Consider the following 22,882-nt stretch of genomic DNA (forward strand, 5'->3'; position numbering starts at 1 on the left):
AGCAGGGAGGAAGTACATTAGCAATTGGCAGCATGTGATATGTCAGACAATTTTAGGTGGAACTCACATGAACGGGAACACTTTTTATTTTAATGGTTATATAGTTATCTGAATGAGTGTTTGATAAAGTATATTTAGCACATCAAATCCATGGTTTCCTGAATAGTGTTGCTTAAGACGAGAGTAAGATTTAAAAATGAGTTGGTTTTAAGTTGTTTGAAAGAAAAAGATTCAGTAAAGAATAGTACAAGCTAGGCACAGTGGCACACGCTTGTAGTCCCAGCTACTTTGGGAGTCTGAGACAGGAGGATCGCTTGAGCCCAGGAGTTCCAGTCTAGACTGGGCAACATCGTGAGACTCCATCTCTAAAAAAATAAATACATAAAATAAAATAAACATAAAAGAATAGTACAGGTGAGATGCAGATTAGGTAAAATGAATGAAGATAGTATACAGTTGGTGTGGATATTGCAAAAACCCTGAGGGGGTTATGGTGCGACTCGGGTTTTGGGAACACTGGTTGAGTGGGTTAGAGAGTTTGGCATCCTTACCTAGGTTTGAATCTCTGCTTCACTGCCTGCTAGCCTGGTAACCTCCCACAAGTCATTTACTGCCCTGGAACATCAGTTTCCCCATATGTAAAATGGGGTGGAGAGAGCCTCTGTGGCCAACTGAGTGTCCCTGTGGAGCACCGGGCGCAGAGGGAGAGCTGATGTGGGCTGCATGTGGCTGTCAGCGAGGAGCCTCCAGTGGGACAGGAAGACAGACACACACCCCAGCTGCTCAAGGCGGGGTGGGGGGTGGAGGGGGTGGGGCTGGATGGGTTCCAGAGCTCTGAGCTAGAGGATCCTCTAGAATGCTGGACCCTGGGGTGTGGTCCCAGGAGGAAACCCTGTTTGAGTAATTCAGGAAGCTTTGGTTTGATTTCTTTTAAATCTCCTATTATGTACCAGATGCTTCACAGGGATGTTTATTGTTCCTGCAACAACCTCAGGAGGGAAGTGATATTAGTCTCATTTTACAAATGAAGGCACTGAGGCTCAGAGAGGTGAAGTAACCCGACCAAGGTCACACAGCTAGAAGTGGAGGAAGGACTGGAAAACCTCTGCCATCTTCCTCCAGCACCTTGCCCCTGCCACCCTAGGGCCGGGTGTTTCCAAACTGGATTCAGAGCACAGCTATGATGATGGACAGACCCAGTACAGGAGAAGAGATGGGAAATTCACCAGAAAATTCTATAGCTGCCTGAAGAGCAGACTTTTTATCCATAAGGACCCCCTTGGTGAAGACACCCACAGGCTCTGCTCATCGCGCCCGTGTTTCTAGGGAGGAGACCCTGGGATCACCCCCTGGTCTGCGGCTTTCACTTTTCTTTTCAGCACAGAAGTGAGGGACATTGTCCAAATACATCCTCTAGGGACCACGGGGGCTGGGGCTGGGAAGGGAGATGGAATCTCAGGGGATTAGAAAGCAATTTGAACACGAAGATACTCCCTGGGGTCTGGCAGCTACGCTGGGAGGATATAATTTGGCATTTCTTGGAAATTGAAGTTCTCGTTTCCCAGAGGATCTGGGTCTGTGGACAGACCCTGGGTTCCGGCTCCCACACCACGTTTGATAACTGCTCATTGCCCTTGTTCATACAAGACTCGCATTTCCACTTGAAAACAGGCCTGCGTTGGTTTGGCATTTGGATCTATCCCTGTTCCCCAAGTGTCTTCCTTGAACTTCGCACTGTCACTCCCTCCCAGGCCGACACTCACTCAGAAATCATGGTAATAGTAAGAGCGAACACTAATTATGTAGCAATTACTGAGTGTCAGACCTTGCTGCCAGCACTTCTCATGTCCTTAATTACTTAATCCTCAGCACACCCGTTGATTCAGGTACAACTGACATCTTACAAACGGGGCACAGAGAGGTTAGGTGACTTCCCAAGGCCACACAGCTCTGTGGAAGAAGGAGACTTAGAATCAGAGTCTGCTTCCTAAACACGACGCCCTCCTGAGTCTCCCAGGAGTTCCTCTGACACACACATGCACTGTGCAGATGTCCGTCCCTGAGTTGGTAACACTGGAGAGCACTCCTATATTTTCCCATTGATCTCTGAGTTCTCTGAACCGAGGGCACAATCTTATTCAATTCTGTATCCCCAGGACCCAGCATGACACTTGGCACAAGGAGACTGTTCAGTAATGATCTTGAAACAAAAGGATGCAAATTTGAAGTTCATTTTCAGAGAAATTCACATCAGCAGCTACCCAAGAATCAGGAGGAAGCCATGTGAGAAGCAAAGAGCCACAGATCCGTAGACATGGCGGGTTGGTGGGACAGGGGCAGAGTGACCCAGCGTCTTGCTTAATGCTGAACGTTAGTATGGAGCTTGGCACATTTATCTAAGATGCGGCTAACTCTTCCGAACCGCGGTAATACGCGTGCATGGGAAAGGCAGCGTGGCACTTTATGGTTTAGAACAACGTGAGCTTGAGATCTGGCTGTACCACTGGTTTTCTTGAAACCTCAGGGTCCTCTTTGGTAAAATGGGTTTGTTACGAGAATTAAGTGAGATACACAGTGAAAAGTATTCAGCACAGTAACTGGCCCATATGTCCTCAGTAAATGTCAGCTCGTCTGTTGACTAGTGAATCTGACTTTCAAAGTAAAATAAATGTTAGCTTCATGCATCTTGTACTTTCAAAATCACTTTCTCATCTAGCATCCACTGGGTCCTTGCACGGCCTGGTGAGGCCCCATTTGACAGAGGGGGAAACTGAGGCTGAGAGCACAAAAGTGATTGCCCCAGTTAGGTCACAGGGTTAGAAAGTGACAGAGCGAGAGCAGACCCAGTGCCTTCACCCTGCGTCACCCAGTCGTCTTCGAGTCACTGGGAGAACTCAAGGCTGCCCTGAAATCATTTTTCCTTGTTTTAAAAAATAATTTATTGAGGTGAAATTCGCATAGCATAGAATTAAGCATTTTACAGTAATTCTCGTAACATTCAGTAGCATTTAGTGCACTGACACTGTTGTGCAGCCACCCCCTCTGTCTAGTTCCAAAACACTTCCATCACTCGGCAGCAAAACCTTGTCCCCTTCATCTGTGTCTCCCCCTCCCCTCCTCCCCCAGCCTTGGCATCCCCTGGTTTGCCGTCCTTCCCTGCAGATTGACCTGTTCTGGCTTCTGTCACTTAACATGAGGTTTTAGAGGTTCATGTTGTCATGTGCATCAGAACTTCATTCCCTTTTGTGGCCGAATAATACTCTATTGTACACATACACCATCGTTTGTTCATTCATCTGCTGATGGATATTTGAGTTGTTTCCCTCTTTTGGCTGTTGCGAATAGTGCTGCTATGTTTGAGTACCTGTTTTCAATTTTGGGGGCTTTATACCACTTTCCTTCAATTTTAAAATGACAGGCAGATGCATGCTATACTGTCCTTTCTTAATATGACTTAACCAACAGACATTTATAATTAAAGAATTTGGTTAATATCTGTCTCATCCCAAATATTAACAGGCTTCCTGTTCTATAAGATGGTTGAAACTCTTCCACCTCCCTGGTCAATAATTGGAGATTTAAACACACGTGCACGCTCAGATACACACACGCACACCGCTATGCTTTTTCACACGCTAGCCACGGCGTTGCCGTTGGTTGCTGTCCAACTGGGAGAGTGCATCTCTATTGATGTTTACTGACATTATCTGATGTTTTGGGTTTTGTTGTTTTTTTTTTAACTACCTCCATTAGACACTCAGCACCATTCAAAGGATGTGAGGAGAGAAGGAGAGAAAGGCACACTCTGCAGTTAGCCTTGGAAAGAGAATCAGAAGAGTAAGCACAATTAGTCTCCTGGTGACAAACTCCTTGATAGCGTGTACCATTTTCTCTGGCTCTGAGTGGACAGTCGGGGCTCTGCAAGTGTTTGTTCAGTGAGTTAGCGACAGCACTATTTGGACGTGCTGACAAGCTCCTCAATGACGAGGGCTGTACTGGTGAAATAGGGGGTCCCTGGGAGAACAGGGGGCAGCTCTCCTCCCAGGATGACAGCTGTCCCAGCTACCCAATGAGTGGCCAGGGCCAGGAACACTCTGTATTGCCTGACATTGGCCTACTCTCCATGCTGCACCTGCTGGAAACGGGCTCCCTAGTTTCCCTCTTTGGTCACTCTCAGTGAGTAATCAAATAAGGCTTCCGGACCTCCAGTAATGGGCCTCCAAGCTGAGGTCATCTTCCATCTTCCACAGCCAGGCAGGCCTAACCAGGGCAAAGAGAATGGACTTTGCCGACCCACAGGCCTGGCAAACCCCAGCCTAGCCACTTCTTGGCTGTGTGACCTTGGACAAACGACCTAACCTCTCTGGACCTCAGTTCCCATGTGGGGTTACAGTAACGATGATGTGAGTTCAAGCTTGTAATGTGCTTAGCGAGGCGCCTGGTGCATGTTATGGACTCAGTTCTGTGGTTGTCACTATGCCCTTTCCTTCCTCCCCTCCTGCTATCCACCTTCTGGGTCTGACTTATGAGAGATGCTGCGGTTAATCTAAGGGACCCTTTGCTCTCAGGAGGGCAGGCCAGTGGGGATGGCAAACAGACAAACTCACAGAGTGGGTGCCGTGTGCTGCTGGAACACATGGTGGGAGCAGCAAACTGGTGGGGGGTGTCGACCCATCTTCACAGAGAGTGGCCCCTACTCTGGTTCCCAGAGAATGAATAGAAGTTTGCCTGGTGGAAAATGCAGGGCTGGCATTCCCAGTGCCTGCCAGCTACCCCCACCCCCAAAGGATGCCAGGCCAGGTCTTTGACAAAGCTTCACTGGGCCCAAGGAGAGACTGGTGGATTCTCAGCCAAAGGGGGTATGTGAGTGAGGGAGAGGGGATTCTATGGGCAGCCCCAGCCTGTGATGCTGCTGCTGTTGGCACCGGTGGGGTCCCTAGGGTTCCTGGGAATATTAGGTTGGGACATTGTGTGCGTGCACACATGCACATACACACACACACAAGCACACGTCCACACGCACACACACACACACACACACACACACACACGCATGCACGCACACACAAAGAGCACTATTGCTTATTTTCCCTGGGACAGAAATTAAGACTGTGTGTGTGCAGTTTGTTGAGTGAGGGAGCGCAGCCCTGTGTCTCTGTGCAGCTCCTCGACACTAGGCCCGCCCTTTCCGAGGACCCCCACCCTTCACCTTGCAGCAGCCTGCTGGTCATGGCTGCTCTCCCAGGGAACAGGTGGCCTGGATTCCCCCAGCCCTGCCTGTCTGCTCCCAGCCTCAGCAGCCTGACACTTCTCCTGCAGGACAGGCGCCTGGCCAAGCTGCTTCTGGAGAGATGACCCTGAGCAGAGAAAGGCCAGCTGAACCACCTGTGTGCAGGAACCCACCTGGGGACAGACCCAAAGGAGAGGGTGTGCTTTGAGCTGAGCAGATGTGGGCCAAGAGCCTGGCTTACTGCACACTATATGATCACGGGCAAGTCACGGAACTTCTCTGAGCCTCAGTTTCCACAGGGGGAAAACACGAGGCTTGACACCTACTTGCACGTGTGGGGTTAAGATAATGTATATAAAGTGCCTGGCACAGTCCAAGTACTCAACGCAAGGTAGTTGTGAGCACAGGATGAGTACATTGGACACCGGCTTAACCTTTTCTCATGTCCGAGAGTGGCTGCCAGAGGGCTCTTGAAATTTCCACTCAGCAGGTGCTGCTGGGAGAAAGACCTCTAAGAACTGGCTTTGTGCCTGTCCTTGCTGTGTGACCTTGGACAAGGCACTTGGTCTCTCTGAATGAGGTTAAAAATGGGGGTAGTACAATTACTGTCAGCGCCAGGGCCCCAGCTGCATGCATCGTAGCAATACACCTCAGATGCTGTAATTTTGCAAGAGGCACAAAGCCCTGCACGGAGAGGGCCCCAGGGCAGTGACCGCTGTCAGACCACCACGGAGGGCCACACTGAGCTGGGCAGAGCCCTCTCCGGGGTCCTGGGCATCCTTGGATCCGACCACGCACAGACCTGGAGGAAAGCCTGAGTGATGCCGGGCCGGGATACGAAAATAAAATCAAGGGTACAGAGACCCTGGGAATGGGGGCCTCTTCGGGGATCATCAAACTTTATAAAGCAGCAAAACCACTCTTTCAAAGGAAACCGAAAATAGAAAACAGACAAAAGCAAAAAAGGAGTCCTCAGGCGGTTTAATTCTTCATTGTTTGGTGGAAAATGCCTCATTGTTTGTGGCATCTCTGCAGAGCACCAGGGTGGAGGTTCCCAGACTTCATTTCCTTTACCAATAAATTGTTTTTTAAAACGTCAGGATTGACATGTGCATCTGGTTGCCAACCTCTTCCTGTTGCAGCTAAGGATTTTTTTTTTTTTTAAAAAGACAACTATCATCTCCTATGACCATTATTTTCATAGAAGAAAGAATATTTGCCCCCCTTCCCATCCCCCAAATAGGAAGGACAGGGCCCTGCAAGGAAGACACTTGCCTTCATGAAAACTCACCGCGTTACCTTGAGTTTGCTCATTTGCTTATTTGAAACCCACAGCAGCAGAGTGGCAGGGGGGAACCCCTTACAGAGGTTTCCAGCCACTTGGTTTGAAGAGCATTACCTAGTCCCAATGCCTTATTTAGCAGATGTGGAAACTGCGGCCCTGCAAACAAGAGAGCTCATTCACTCAGCAGCACTTTGTGTCTGTTCTGTGCCTTGTACTGTGCCTGGGTTAGTCGTGGGGCCTCAGAGAGAAATACCACTTAGGAGGATCCCACAGGGAGTTGGTGGTAGAATCATTCATTCATTCGCCAATAACTTATTGAGCCACTGCAGTAGATCAGCTAACTAGGGATACAAAGTATGCGCAGGGCCTACAGGGTACTGCCTGATGGGGTTTAGAGTCGGTGGGGCAGGCAGGTAAAACAAAAGAAAGGAAATAAGTAAGAGGATTTCAGAGAGTAAAGCACAATGCAAAGGCAATGAAGCAGGAGAGCGTGAGAGGGCGGCAGTGGGGGTGATCAGGTGTGTCCCTCTGATGAAGTGGTATTTGTGCTAAGAAGACCTTTACCGTAAGAAGAAACACACATGCAAAGAGCTGGCAGAAGAACATTCCAGGCAGAGGAAACGGCAAGACCCAAGGCCTTGAGGTGGGAACGGCTTGGTGTGGGATGGTGGTGGTGAGCAGGTGAGCGGCTTCATCTTGGGCCCTCGGGGCCAAGAAGTGCTCAGCAGGCGGGCAGCTGGGGCTCCTAGAGGCCTCGCACTGGAGGGTCTGCCCGAGGGTTGGCCAGTGTGGAAATGGAAGCCTACCTGGGCTCCTGCCTGCAATGTGGGGCGGGCCCTGCTGGGGGGCTTCCTGGTCCCCGGCTGGGATCTGCCTCCCACCTTGACACGTGGGTCCAAGCACAGGGTGGGGTGACCCAGGGACTGGGTGCATGTCCCTATCATCCTGACAGCCTTCCGAGTCCATCTTGGGTCTGAAACCAGGAACCAACAGGAGCCCAGCCCCACTCCCGAAAGCTGACTGAGAGTCAGGAGGCCAGAGGCTGAATTCCCCAGCCCTGCTGCTGACCTGCCCCTCCTCGGGGGCTGCTGGGCTCTGGACTTGGGGGTACCCTGAGAGTTAGGGTGTGTGGTCTGAAGGCCTGCCCAATGGAGGTGTCCTCTCCTGTCCTTGGAGTTTGTGTGTGTGTGTGTGTGTGTGTGTGTGTGTGTGTGTCAGTGTTTGGGGGAGAAGGTGGGTTGACGACTGATGGGATTCACTCACTCATTCGACAAATGTCTGTTGAGCACCTGCCCTATGCCAGGGATTATTCTAGAAGGGCCCTGAGGATACAGTGGTGACGATGATGCATACCTACATGCCTTAGGTAAACTCAGGCCATGGTGGGTGCTCTGCAGAAAATAAAAGGAGGTCAGAGAGCAAACTGCTGGAGGTGGAGGGAGGGTGTGGGGACACTTCAGATCACCTGGTCAGGGGTGGCCCCTTTTGGGGAGGGACAGTTGGGAGTCAAAATTGACAGCCCATCAGCCATGTGACCTCAAGAGAAGGAGGGTGCCAGACAGAGAGATCAACAAAAGCAGCAAGGTGGGAGCAAGAGAGGCCAGGTGGCTGGGCAGAGTGGGCAGAGAGGATGGTGGAGGGTCTCACTGAACCTCAGGCATCAGGGACTGACCTTTTCTCCGTTATGGCCAGAAAACAAAATTGGTGTTAGTGTGCAACACTGGTGCAGTGGAGAAAGCCCCAGAATCTAGACACCTGAGCTCTTATGCCTTCCTGTGTGACCTGAGGCAAGTCTATTGGCCACTTGGGGCCTTAGCTTCTCTGTAAAACAAGACTGCTGGCCTAGAGAAGGGAGGGTAAATAGGTCTAATTGTTAGTGCCAATGTAGATCCATGATAGCAGCTGCCAACTGCACTGGACCGAAAAGGATTCTGAGCTCCCTTCTAGGGAAATCAGCAAAGAGTTCGGTAGTCGATTGGTGATGTCTGCCATGGGTGAGACCTAGAAGGTGGTTGCATGCATGCCACACATTTGCCATTCCTGGATCATCTGTGATGAAATTGTCCAGAGACTACATTGGATTTGTATGTGCTTGTATCAAATTCAGCATCTGTGTCTTTTCCCCCCTGGTTCATCAGAATCAAGTGCTGTGAGCGCCCTGGCACAGAATAACATCGAAGAATAAAAGCAGCTGACATGTTGTGCTGCCTTAGAGCTGACACCAGGCCGGGGTGCTCATAGCCTGTTCAGTCCTCACAGCAGCCCTGGTGGTGGGTCTTAACCATTCTCTCCATACGTGGTGATTTGAGGGCCCAGAGAACTTATTTCTGGCCATGCAGCCAGCAAGGGGCAGAGCGGGGTTGGAACTCACCTTGCTGCAAACACCGCTCTTTCTGCAGCCCAGGCTGCCTCCTCGGAGGAGGTGAGGCCCGCGCATATTTGGAGCCTGCACCCTGAGAATCACTCAGCTGAGTGTGCTGACCAGAAGCCAGGGCTGACTGGCTGCTTCTCCTGTCCCCTCCTCCGCCCCTGAGCCTATCTGACCCCAGTGAATTCTGCCTCCAAATCCAAGTGAGTGTAGACTTCCTGGAGGATCTGGCTCCCAAGCTGCTGCTGTCTGGGTGCAGGAGCCTGGCCCCTTTCCCATCCAAGCTGCTGTCTGCGTCCCCCTCTCCCCCCATTCCTCCTCACTCCTGTCCCTGCCAAGGAAGAGTGATGAGGCAGCATGCCAGGCCCAGGTGAGGTGGCCCTCAGGTCAGGGGATCCTGTGACCAGCTGGGCTCTGGTGCCAGGGCTGTGGTGAGCCACCCGGGTTAGTGCATACAGTAGGAGTCGAATGAAGACTCCCCCCCAGGGAAGTGTGAGGCTGGAGGGGGGTGTTGGGCCCCGTGTGGCTTCCCCCCAGGGAGGCCCCAGGAACACAGCCAGATCAGTGCCAGAGAGGCAGCCCGAGGGCACGAGGGCATGCTGAGGGGCCATCCTGGGTTCTAGCTGTGGCTTGCTGTCCGCCTGCATGGTGGGCTTGAGCAAGTCATTCAGCCTTCCTCAGAGTGAAATGGGAGTTGTATTGTCTGTCACCACAATAATGCCACATAACAAAAGACTCCAAGCTCAGTGGCTAAAAGCAGCGTTTATTCTCCCGTGCACGGGCGCTAGGACAGCTTCAGCGTGGCCGGGCTGGCCTCCACCCAGGCTTTGGGCTCCAGGCTCAGCTGTAGACGGGGGTGGCGTCTGCTCCCCGTGTCTCTCTTCCCCTTTGGGCCGGCAGCTGCCTGGGGCCGGGGTCAGCTCTACGTGTGTTTATTCTGGGGCCCAGACTGTCGTGGCAGTGGCTGCTGAGACATGTTCTTCTCACGGCAGTTGGCCAGCGGGCAAGAGGCTCTCCAGCCTCGGCACATCCGTGCCTCTGCGCTGACGTCCCATCGGTCAAAGCAAGTCATGTGGTCAGCCCCAAAGTCACTCTGCCCACGTGAGGCCACGGCAAGGGTGTGGGCTGCTAATTGTTTCACAGAGAGGGAAGACTTGGGAACTCTAATTCAGGCCACCACCAGGGTGCAGAAAAACGTACGTACTGACCACAGCTCACACTCCGAGGACGTGATGGTGCCAGGTGTAATGCAAAGTGAGTGCCCAACCCCACCAACCCCATCTGCTTCACAGACGGGAAAATGAAGCCCCAGGAGCTGGGGGCTCACCCAGGGCACCTGACTCTGGGTCCTAACCCTAAGCCGCTGTGGTTCAGGCACTTCTCTCAGTTTGGTGTCGTTTGAATCCAGCTGGACATCGGTCCTCAGGGGTAAATGGAAAGTCTGGGTCTGGAGAGAGAGGCCTGTGGCTGAGATCACCCCGCCAGGAAGCAGGGGTGGTGGCGGGGGCTGTCTGTAGATTTCTGGTGCAAGGTTTGTCCCTGTAGCCCTGAGCATTTATTAGGTTAGGACGGCAGGGGGCACTAGCCCGAGAATCAGGAGATCCAAATTTTGCAACTGGCTGGGTGTGTGGTGTGGGCAAGTCCTGTTGTTTGGCTTGGCCGGTGCAGGACAGACGGTGAATGACAGGAAAGCCCGTTTCCCTGCACAGCCCTGAGCGTGCGGCCCTCCCTGGGCCAGGCCGCTATTTCTGCACATCCTCCAGGACGCAGTCCTCCCAGTGTCCCGACCCTCACTTTCCTCTGTCCCCACCTCTGAAGCCAGGGAGAGCCTGGGGCCCGAGGGTCAGAGGATTTCCTGGCTCAGTCCCACCAGCCGGCCAGAGAGTGCCAGCAGGGCCCTGTCCCCGTGTCCTCACGTAGGTCCTTCGTTTCCAGCTGATCAGGGCAGGTAAAGCAGGTGCCCCCCACCCCCATCCTGTGTTTGTGCAAGACCAGGCTCCCCGCTTCTCTCTTCTGAGAAGCAAGACATAACGTGTCCTAGGTGAGCTTCGAATATCATTAGGATGGCCCTGGCTGGAGCTCAAGGGGCCTGGGCTCACGTCCTGGCCCTGCCACTAAAACCACATGGCCTGACTTCCCTGAACCTCGGTTTCCCATCTGCCAAGTGACTTAGATCCTGACATCCCTCCTGACCCAGACTGTCCAGAGTGTGCCAGACAGGCCCTTCCTGAGCGAACACCTCGGACCTTTGCCTGCCTGCCCTGGGAGAATCATCGTCTCTGACCCAGGTCCTAGGGGTTGTGTAGAACGTTCGCTGGAGTCCAGGCACTGGTGGCTGGCGTCGAGATCTTGATCTGGATCCGAGCACGGAGGCAGTTGCTCTGAACCCCCTGCCTTCAGGGTTGCCTTCAGACAGGCTCTTCTCCGGAGGGGTTGGGCCTGTCTTGCCTGGGGCAGGAGGCTTGACAAGGTCACCCTTTGCAATACGCCCTTCAGGCCCCTGTTCTGTGCTCCTGCAGAGGCATTTACACCCTGGCAGCTTTGCCCAGTGTTGATTAGAGGAGCTGGTAATTACTGGGATTGGGGTTGGGGCATCTTGACTTCTGGGGAGTGGGGACACAGCAGAAGTTGCTGCATTTTATGCCAGTTTCATGGGCCCAGAGAACCTGGCTCTGTGTGCGTGTGTGTGTGTGTGTGTGTGTGTGTGTGTGTGTGTGTGTGTTGGGTTTTTTAAAACTGCTAATTGTCAGGGTGAAAATATTTTCACACATTTGCTCTCCACGAGAATGTTATTACGGAGCACACTGGCTGCCTCGTTGAAGTCAAATGGCCACAGTCAACATGGAACTCCTAATTAATAGACGTTCATGCTGCTCTCGGGCACGGCGGCGGAAGTAATTATCATTATTTAATTGACTTTTCTCCCCTCTGTTATGCACTCTGCTTTTCCCATTTTCTTGAGCTGGGAAGGTTTTTTTTGTGTTTTTTTTTTTTTTTAAACCCTCTTTCTCTCTTTTTTTCCCGTTTATACACACTGTCTCTCACACCAGTGCTTTATTTGTCAAATCCTATTACAATAAATATTGTGACAGCAAAAATCTCTATATCACAGAAAAGTCCGGAGCCTGAGCCAATGGCTTAGCTATCACAAGCATATTGGTTTTGTGAAAAGGCACAGTCGCATTCAGCAAAGGTGTCTGGTAAGGAGCAGCGGAATCGATTTGCGCAGGGGTTTTAGTTTCAGCAAGCTCCCTGGGACGACAGGGCGCCCAGGGCCACCTGCACCAGGGCCGGTGGGCGGGGGGGGGGGGGGGGTGCTGTCTAGATATAGTCAGGGCTCAGGGAAGTCCAAGGGGCAAAAATGGGCCATGTCTGAGCCCCTGGCACCAGGAAACTAAGGAATTCTGTCTCTCAGGTGAGGCTTCTTCAGGGTGGCTCATACTCTCCCTGCTCACTCACCTTGACCTTGACAAACCTGGTGCCTGAGCCCTGCAGATGGCCTCATGATATCTGGTTCAGCTTCTCACAGCCAACTGGCGAGTGCCCTTGGAAGCTCCCTGTGTAAACCTGAACGTGTCCTCCACTAGGCAGGGTCTTCCACACCAGGGAGGTGGCTGCCCCGGGCTCTGGCGTCCCTCCTGGTCCAATCAGCTGTGGCAAGTGGGGAGGGTCACATGATGCCCTGTCCACTTCCCAGCAGCTACGGACAGAGCCTTTTGCGGTAGATGAGACTGTGGATGGTGCCACCATAGCCCTTGAGAGTTAGACTACTTGGGGTCAAATCCTGGTTCGGCCACTTGCTGTGCATTTTTAAGCAAGTTACTTAAACTTTCTGGGCCTTGGGATCTTCATCTGTAGAATAGCTTCCTAGGGTTGTTATGAAAGATAAATGAGTTAATATCTGTGACATACCAGATAAGCACTCAGTAAGATGTTAACTTTTTAAGATGCAGGAGGACAGGCGAGGCAGCTCCCAGTGTCTCATACGCAAGTGGGGATATCCTAGAATCACAGACATTGAAGATTGCAGTAAGCCCGAGAGATCATCTAGTTTAGCTCTTTAAACTCCTCAGTGTGTACATGGGGAAACGGAAGCACAGAGAGGGGTTGTAACCTTTTTCAAGGTCAAATAATTGTGTCTAATATAATATTGGACTATTTTTTTATGGAGCTAAATTAGGACCAAGACGTTTCCTTGGGTCTCATTGGGGATTACTGAGAGTGCTTGACTTTTAATGAGAACATTACAGATAATAACATCAGGCAGAGGAGAAGGCGAACCTGGGGTTGTTCTATTTCCTTTCTTTGTCCCATGTTGGAAGGATGAGTTAGGGGCACAGTAAGGTTTTCACCTCTCTCGAAGGGCATCGTCTTCGTCGATCATCTTTTTCAGATGGTTCCTATGCTAGGTCAGCAGACAAGATGACACTAATCAGCTATGTTATTTTAGACACTTAGCTTCTCTGAGCCTCAGTTTCCTCATCTGAAAAATGGGGAAATACTCTACCCTACCTGACTATACGCCTCTCTAGGTGAGACAGTTTCTTCTTTACCACCTTTGTCTCTTCTTGATCCCTGCCTAGAACATTGTCTAACACACAGTAGGTGTGTTAGTCCGTTTTGTGTTTTGCTCCAAAGGGATACCTGAGGCTGGGTAATTTAAAAGGAAAAGAGGTTTATTTGGCTCATTGTTCTGCAGACTGTATGAGAAGCATGGCACCAGCATCTGCTTCTGGTGAGGGCTTCAGGGAGCCTCCAATCAAGGCAGAAGGTGAAAGGAGAGCAGACGTGTCACACGGTGGGAGAAGGAGCAAGAGAGAGGAGAAGGTGCCAGGCTCCTCTAAACAACCAGCTCTTGCATGAACCAACAGAGGGAGAACTCACTCATTACCCGGAAAGGGCACCAAGCCATTGAGGGATCCAGCCCCGTGACCCAAACACCTCCCACCAGGCCCCACCTCCAACAGTGGGGATCAAATTTCAACGTGAGATTTGGAGGGGCCAAATACCCAAGCTATATCAGTAGGTTTCTGCAGAGATTTCTAGAAATGAGCTGGATGATCGCTCCAGGTAGCAGTGAGAGTTAGAAGGACTCAGGTGTGTGGACAGGCTGTGTGGTCAGCTTGGCTGTGCTCCTGAAAGGTGAGGGCATTTGCTGCAGGAACTGAGGTTCAAGGGGGTCAAGACACTCCCAACCTTGACTGGAATGGAGGCAGGGGGGTCTCGGCTTGGCCTGTTTCTGAGGGTGACTGGGGACAGAGGCCAGACCTGGAGGGGTTGAGAAGTAGGTGGAAGATGTAGAAATGGCAACAAGAGGTGAAGACAACTCCTTTGAGAAGTCTGGCTGCGAAAGGCAGGAAAGAGAGAGGGTCACAGCTGTGCATGGGTGGGGGGTGACAGGTAGAGACTCCAGAACTGCTACCTGGTAATGAGGTGGGGCCTGGAATAGGAGGTGCTCAGTAAGTATTTCCTGACTCAGATGAACTTCTATCTGGGCGGTTGTGGATGAGCTGGTTGGTAATGGTTGAGAACCCAAGGCTAGTACATGGGTTAAGGCAGTGCCGGGTGCCATAGGAGGTAAAGCCTGAATCTCAGTACAAATTTATGTGTCACTCAGCAACAGTTTGGTGAGATCGTTTGGTGAGCGACTTTCCACACAGTATTTAGGGCCCCAAGTTCCTTCCATCTCAACACGTGGCTTCCAATGTCACCCTGGAAGGAGGAAGAAACGGTGGAGAGGGCTTTCCTGTTTCCTGGAACCATGCACATCGCCGCCACTCCCATTGGTGAGAACGAGCCACATGGCCACAGTGGAGCAGAGGAGGCTGGGAAATGTAGTTCCTGGCTGGGCAGGCTGTCCCAGCCACAGCCCTTCCCTCTGGAGGGACAGTCCCAGCGTTTGGGGGACAGCCAGTCTTCTGGAGTCACAGCCCCTGTCAGCGGTGCTTCCCAGCAGCCTGAGGAGACACAGCACAACGCTGGGAAAATGTCAGACCCAAAGGGAAGACCAGGACCCTGCTCCTGAGGACAAGAGAGAGAACTCATTGATCGGGGCGTCAGTTTCCCCGGTTGTATGATTTAGGTCCCGCTGAACCAAGTTAAGGAGCCAAGGGTGTCCCAGGCAGGTGGAGCTGAGTCCTTCACTCACCAGTGATTATGACGCTGGGCAGGTTTCTTAAACCCCCTGAGTCTGTGTGAAATCCTCCCCGAGCTTCCATGCGAATTAGCCAGACACTCCTGGCGTGTTGTCAGCCCTCGGTGAATGTGAGCTGCTGCTGTTGGCACCCGTGTCGCCCCTCCATTCATGGCAACGTCGGAGATTAAAGGTCTTGGCCTAGGTTTAAGGCCAAAATGAATAGAAGTGATGTTGCCACAGATATTTTTGTCTTCAGCATTTTCCATCGCTTTCTGAGACAATTAGAGAAGCTCATTTGAGTCTAGTAGCTGGAGGAGCAGAGGAAGAAGAGGCAGAGGAAGAGGTCAGCCACTCTGTGTTGGGTCCCCTTCATACCGGGAGACCGGGATCTGTGGGGATTATTTCTTGTCTGTCTCCAAAAACAGGCCCTAGAATTCTGCGCCTTAGCCAGCTGCCAGGAATCAGTAAAACCCCAGGCTGAGTGCCGACCTCCCAGCCCTGCACGCTGCGTCCCAGGGCCTTCTCTCTGTGTAAAGCCTGCCTCACCATCTCTGCACCGGCACCGCTGGGGGTTTACACTTAAGGCCTTTGAGTGACCATATGTTTCCTTAGCTGGGTCCTCAGAAACCTCAGGGTCTCTAGTGCCTTTGAATTCTTCCCTCCCTGTTGTCCCCCTCTGCTTGGGAGGCTGGAGCAGCTGCCCTGGCTGTCATTACTTAGCATTTTAACTTTTACTGGACCTGGTTACTCGTTTGCCATGGTGATCTGTTACCACCCCCCTTCTTCCTAATCAGTTGGCCTCTCACCACCGGCCCCCTGGGCATGGGGGCAGGGACAGGGCTGTGGTGGCCTCAGTGTCTCTGAGGAAGCCAAGGTGGCAGGATGGGTCACTGGGAAAGGTTGGAAGGGAGTGTTTCCCTGGGAGGGGCAGGGCCATGGGGCAGTTCTGCACCAGATTCTACCTCTGGGGCAGTCAGGGTGGCCCTGTGACCTCCAAACAAAGCCGAGGCCTTGGCCTGGGGCTGTGGGAAGCCAACAGGACAATGGGAGGAAGGGGAGAGCGGGGAGATAAGGCCCAGGGCCCCAGGGTCTGGCCTGGGATTCCAGAGGCAGCCCAGCCGTGAGAGGAGGCTTCGTGTAAACACAGGCCTGGCTTCCTGCCTCGAGGGGGCCAGTGCCATTTTTTATTCTGGCTGTTATTGTTGAGATAATCATTCCATTTCAGAAGCCTGAGCAAGGGCAGACTGTGTATCTGATGCTTCCTCAGGGATACGGCTGTCATTCATTCATTCATTCATTCATGCCACGGACGTATATTGGCACCAGCTCAGAGCTGGGAATATAAAAGTCGACAACAGCCCATCCTTGTCCTCCGTGTCCCTCCAGAAACAGACACCAAACAGATCATCGCAGTTCAGTGTGGTCAAACGACAGGAGCTGCCCACGGCTTAGGGACTGTGCTGAGGGTGGCACCATTGACTTCCCTTTGGGGAGTGGGCTCGGATCGGGGCTCGGTATGGCGGGGGTGGGGAGGGGTGCTCTCGCCGGCTCCTGTGTATCTGGGGTGGGTAGACGGCTGCCTTGTGATCGCTGCTCTGCGCCTGTCCAGAAACCATTCCGGGAGCTTTCACAGATTACCCAGGACAGCCCACGGGGAGTTTTATCCCCATTTCGTGGATGAAGGGACTGAGGCCCAGATCACATCACTAGGCAGGGGGCAGCTGGGTGGGAGCCCAGGTGGGTCGTGTGACCCACGCACCCTCGAGTTTCCCCCGGGTCCTGCCACTTTCTGTACTGTGCACCCACCGCACTGCCGGGTTCTCGGGCACCAGCAGAGGCTGCGCCCCTCCTAGGACAACGCCGGTCTTGGGTGACTCGATGTGTCCAAGTGGGACCCTCTCCTCTGTGAGGGCTCCTCTGAGGGACTCGAGCTGGAAATAGGTGTGCAGGACCGTGGGGACATCTGGTTAAAGGTTTCAGGGCTGTCTGGGTTTCCATGTCACCCGGGGCCTGTGTTCCTAGACTAGGCCACTTGCAGGATTCTCAGACTGCCCCAGTTGGGCTGGTGTCTCCATTAGCGTGTCTAGGGTTGGGAGCTCACTCTGTCTACGTGCCTAGCAGCACGCCAGGCAAGGTGGCCTTGACACCCAGGCTGTGTGTCCCCACTCTGCGCCTTTCCTGCCCACGGGCCTCGGGCCAGGACCTTCTCCCTGCAGCCTCTGTGTCCCACCGTACAATGGAACAAGGATGACATCTACCTTCCCGGGCTGGAGGACAGACAGTGGGAGAGAGGGGATGTAAAACACTATGACACCACCAAGTTAGCAGGACGTGGTAGAAAGGAGGGCTTTCCTTGAACAGGCAAGGCTAAAAGAAAAAGTTTGCATTCACCTGTACGTGAACTGTCGCATGCCTCATCTCCCCTCAGCTGGTTTAAACATGAGGAAACTGGTGCACAGCGTGGTTAAGTAACTTGCCCAGAGTCACACAGCTAATAGGTGGTAGAGGCAGGATTTGAACTAGAAATGTCAGACTCTAACGCCAGAGCTGTCCATGCCATGGCCGTGCCTCTCAGGGTCTGTGTGGCCTGGGTATAGACGCACGCAGGGGTTTGGATTTTGAGCAGAGGGCGAGCCAGCCGTAGTCCCAGGAGTGGCTCTCTGCGTCTGAGGGAGGGGCCCGATTTTACTGTCTTTCTGTGTAGTGTCATTTCTCCTTCGTGCCTTTTTTGCCCTGCCTGCCTGGTTGGCTCTTGTGCTTGGCTTACTGGAGCTTATGTGGTTGGGGTGTTTGGACTCTTGGGTGCTCCCTCCTGTGGCCAGCCCAAGAGCCTTTCTGTTCACGAGGGCCCTGCTTGGGTGACCGGCCCCTCTGGGTGGGACCAGCCAATTTTGCCACTGTGGTCTCTGTGGTCCCTACCCGCCCCCTGCCAAGGCCACTGCTCCCACTTACCCTTTCAGGGGCCTGATGGTTTCCCAGCCAGCTGTCATCATCTGTCCTCTGGGCCTCACCTCAGGACCTTGAGACCCTGGGGTTGCTTTTCCAGGTCCCTGGCATTACCTGCCACACGACAGCGATCCCAGCGTGGGAAGCCAGGAGACAGACCAAGACCAACACACCCCAGGCAGCATCTCCAAATGGCCTGAGAGCTCAGACAGGGCCTTCCCTTGGAGGACACGTGTCTTGAGTGGCTTCCGATGATGAACCCACGTTGGGGCAGGGCGGTGCGGGGCCAGGGAGGGAAGAGAACAGTGCTGGCGTGGAAGGTCTGGGCTGTGGCCTCTGCTCGAGAAGAAAACCGTGTGACCCTGGAAGTCAGTACCCCGTCCTGAGCCTCTGTCTGCTCCTGTGGAATGGACAGATATGGGGGACGGAGCTGAGTGAGACGATAAATGTCCCATGTCCCTGCAGGTCTGCCTGCTCTGAATCCCCGGAAGTCAGGTGACAGGACCTTTGAGGCGAAGTAAAGGGGAAGGAACTGGGGCAAACCTAGGCCTCGTGCCCTGGGATCCTGGAATAAAACCGTCAGAGGGAAGGATGCAAGGAGCGAGTGTTGTGAGGCATTAACTCGCCCTGTCTGCGCAGCCTGCCTGTCGCCTGGCTGGTGTGGCAGCCCCTGGAGCGACGGCTCTGTTGGCCCCTTGGCTCTGTTCAGACCCCTATTCCGGACCCACTGAGCTCGTCACCCCCACCAAGTCCAGCCAATTCTAACCGCTGCTCCTTTCTCCTGAGTCACAGCTCCCTTTACCCTTGGACCCCCTGAGGCCTGGGCCCCGCAGGGCATGCTGGTGCAGGCCAGGTGTGCCCCGCCCTGGAGGGCGTTCTCCGATTCTGCAGAGAGACGGGGAAAGTGCCTAGAATTTGGGAGGTGGCACAGCCTGTGGGCCGGGAGGGCGTCCAGGTAGGAGCTTTCCTTACGTGGAGGGTGAAACGCCCCACCCTGGGGCTCCCTACGCCGGAACAAGGGAAAGGTTTATCTTCCTCACATCCTCAGCCTGGACTCGAACTAAGATTATCCACCTTTCAAAACGTGGTGTGCCTGAACCACCTGTGATTTCAAATACCTCTCACGAGACCTGTCCCCACATTTCGCAGAACTACAGCAGAGAGCTTTCCATCTAGGAAACGCTCGTGTGTGCCTGCGAGGACGTGTGGCTGGGGGACTGGGAGGCACGAGAAAAGGGCAGTGTTGAATTGTGCAAAGGAAGATGGCACAGAGGTGGGAGCCTCACTCTGCCACCGGCTGGCTGCAGGGTCTTTGGCAATTCCCCCATGTCTTTTCGGGTATGATATCTCGTTTCTTTTTGTCTCTGAATAATATTCTATTGAATGAATGCACCAGTTTGGTTATCCGTTCATCTATTGGAAGGTGTGTTGGTTGCTTCCAGTTTTTTGGCGATCATGAATAAAACTGCTCCAAACATTTGTGTGCAGGTTTTTGTGTGGACACAAGTTTTCAGGTCATTTGGTTAAATACTAAGGAGTGCAGTGTTTGGATTGTGTGGCAAGGGTGTGTTTAGTTTTGTAAGAAGCTGCCAAACTGTCTTCCCAAATGGCTGTACCATTTTGCATTTCCACCAGCCACGAATGAGAGTCCCCATTGTTCCACGTCCTTGTCAGCATTTGCTACTATCAGTTTTTTGGATTTTAGCCATTTTAGTAGGTGTGTGGTGGTGTGTTACTGTTGTTTCATAGCCCAGATATTTTGAAATGTGCACTTTGAATCAACCTGTCTCTGCCAGCATTCTGCAGCTCCCACTGTGCTGAGAATAAAATGCCCACTCTCCATGGTCTGAAAGGCACTGACTGATCCAGTCCCTGTCCTCCTCAGTAGGTCACATCACCCCCTTCTCCTTGCTCACCCCACACCATCCACACCAGCCTCACTTCAGTTTCTAGAACAGCAAAAGCCCTCCCCCCTTTATTTTTACTCAGGGCCACACGCAGGCTGTTCCCTCTGCCTGGAGCACTTGCCCAGCCTTCTCCACCTGACGGGGCTTCTCATTCTTCAATGTTCAGTGCAGATAAACCTCCTTGGAGAGACATTCCCTTTCATTCTACTCTATGCATTGCCTTCCTGGCACATATTTCAACCTGGAATTACAGAGTGGTTTGCTGGGTTATAGTTTGGAAGTGCCGTGGGGCGGGGGCCATGTCAGTTTGCGCCATCACGTCCCAGGGTCTTGCACGGTACTTGGCACAAAGGTGTTGCTCGGTATTTATCTGCTGACTGGAGAATGCTGGCTGGGCCAGTCTGGCTAACAGGAAAGGGAAGGGGAAAATATGCACCGAGCATCGGTTGGGTACCAGCCATAGTCTGGCTACCTCCGTGTTTGTTATCTTCTTCGGTCCTAGGAGGGAAGGTCATCTGTACTTTACAGGTCGGGAACCGGAAGCAAAGGGTCTTAGCCCAGGGATCATTCAGACTCCCACAGGGCCAGGCGGCTAACACAAACAAGCGAGCGGGTTGAGTGAAAAACAAACAAACAAACAAACCAGCAGCCCTGGCGCAATGACAATGGGCATCTGAACTATGGCTTTATTGCCAGGGAGACATCAAGGGGCGGTGGGGACTACAGCTCACTTCAACATGTGTCCCGTCTAAAGGGAGAAGTTACCTTTCAGCTCCAGCATTTTCAGATCTTCTGAAATTTTTAAGAAGTTGGACACTCAGATGTCTAAAGGGATGTTTCCCAGTTGTTAAATATTGCCAGCCGAATTCACGGTTTTTAAAAACGCCACCGTGCTGTTGCTGCGTTAGGCTGATGGAGGTGTGGTCTACAGGACGCTGGTTTTCAACTCTGGCTTAGGGCACAGGGGACAGGAAAGCAGGAGAGGTCCTCGGGGGCCCCCCCATCCCTCCCTGTCAGACCTGCAGAGAGGCTGTCTCCTGCCTCAGGAGCCGATGGGGAGAGGGTGCGTGCTCAGAGCTCCGGACTCAGACAAAAGATGTGCCTCCCCCCACCCCCGCAAAAAAGATGTCAGGACTTCATGGTACACCAGAGCTGATGAGAGCTGTTCATTTCTTGGTTCCTGTCCTTCAAGGTCCCTCACTCAGGCCTCACAAGCCCCAGGGAAAGCCAGAACTGAGCTTTAGATCAAGCATATCCAAGGATCTAAACCCAGACATCGCTGTGCTTTCTTACACAGTGGAACAGCTTGGGTTCCAGGACCAGTGAAGAGGCCGGAGATCACCAAGAGGGTGAGGGAGGAGGACAGTGAAGGACTAGACCATCCATGCCCTGACTGTTTGACGGATGCAGGCCACCTGTGCAAGCACTTGACTCGTGTCACTGTCATCTCCATCGAGCCCCACCTCATGAGGCAGGCGTCATTGCAGTCACTCCGTCAGCGGAGGGGAGTGAGGCTCAGACCGGCATGTAGCCCCACCCCAGTGGCAGCCAATCCCGGGTGGGCTGTGCGTGGGAGCTGAACCCTGGCAGTCCACCCCCGAGCCCCTCCATCGGCACTCGTGCTGCATCCTGCCGCGTGTGCATCCAGCATCCGGCACGGGGCTGTGCGTGTCCGAGTCACAAGTGAGTGAATGAATGATCACTAGAAAGGGCAATTCATGTGTGTCCTCAGCCCCTTCTTCCTTCCCCCTTGTTCTCTTCTGCACCTCCTGTCCCTCCCCAGCCCCAGCTTCTGTTTCCAGTTCTCTACCCAAGACCCACAAGTTCCACCTTCCCCAGCCCCCAAAGAGTCTTCCCAGCTCTGAGCTCTTCTCCCCATGGTGACAGGTGGAACAAGCCAATCGTGCTCCTTCCAAACTGCCCCTGCCCCCACCCCACCCCAGGGATCTGTTCTCTCTGTGGCACCGTCATTCTCCCAGGGGGCACAGGAAGGAGCTGTCACTGCCGGGTGCTCAGAGCTGAGCTTCCCCACCATACCCGCTGTCTGGGGTCCTGCTGCACCTGCTCTCGCCTGGCCTTGCAGCAGCCTGGCTCCCCTTTCAGATGACAGCCTGGCCACCCTTCGACTTCGGAGACACTTACTTATCCAGGGAAACCTTGATGGCCCCCACTGCCGGTCTTCACTGCCTTTTCAAGGCCTTCTTGGGAGGACTGGCCTGGGTATCCTGGATATGCTTGGGACTTTATTTTCCAACAATGCCCCTTGGATGCCTATAAATGAGGCTGTTCGCTAACACATCCCGCACTCCCTCTCTGTGCCTGCACACTCTCCTCTACCAGGAATACCCTTCCTCCCTCCTCTGCCTGCTGAAAGCTTTCTTTGTTTGGAAGACACCTCCTCCAGGAGGCCTGCCTCCACGGCTCCAACAGAAACACCCTCTCCCCACTGTGAGCTCCATAGCCTGTAGTCTGCCCCTTAGTGTTCACTCTGCCTGGCTGTCCAGGACTCAGGGGACACAGCAGGGTGCTGGGTGGGCACACGGACCTGGGTTCAAATACTAGCTTTCCTTCCTATGGGCTTAGTGACCGTGGGCAAGTAGCCGTTTAACCTCTCTGAGCCTCATTCCTTCCCCTGTAAAGTGGAATAATAAGAATTCCTTCCTGGGTTGGTTTAATGATCAGAGGCAAAGCCCCTAGCTCTGAGCTGGCATGCAGCAAATGGTGGCTTTTCCTTTCACCTCCTCCAGGAAGCGCTCCCTGACCGCCCAGCCTCAGTCCCTCCTTCCTGTTATCACCAACAGCACTTCACTAATAACTGCTTCTCACCCCTTAGAATAGTGACTTGAATGGTGCATCTTCTGTGCTAGATGAGGCTCATGCGGATGGATGACATAATCTCACCTCAAAGAGCTCACCTGTGGTGGCTGAATTTTACTGTGGATCACTGTAAACAACCCAGAGGGGTGGCCAGGCAGGGAAGTAGGACCCAGGAGCAGGCAGGCCACCCACA

The 22,882-nt window shown here is 53.1% G+C and overlaps 1 protein-coding gene across 4 annotated transcripts in view; it reads left to right on the forward strand.

Moving 5' to 3' along the window:
• Positions 1-22,882, forward strand: part of TSPAN18 (tetraspanin 18) — a 176,337-nt gene that overhangs the window by 69,769 nt on the left and 83,686 nt on the right. The window lies entirely within an intron of this gene.

The sequence above is a fragment of the Lemur catta genome, chromosome 7 (assembly GCF_020740605.2).
Source record: "Lemur catta isolate mLemCat1 chromosome 7, mLemCat1.pri, whole genome shotgun sequence".
Classification (NCBI taxonomy): Eukaryota; Metazoa; Chordata; class Mammalia; order Primates; family Lemuridae; genus Lemur; species Lemur catta.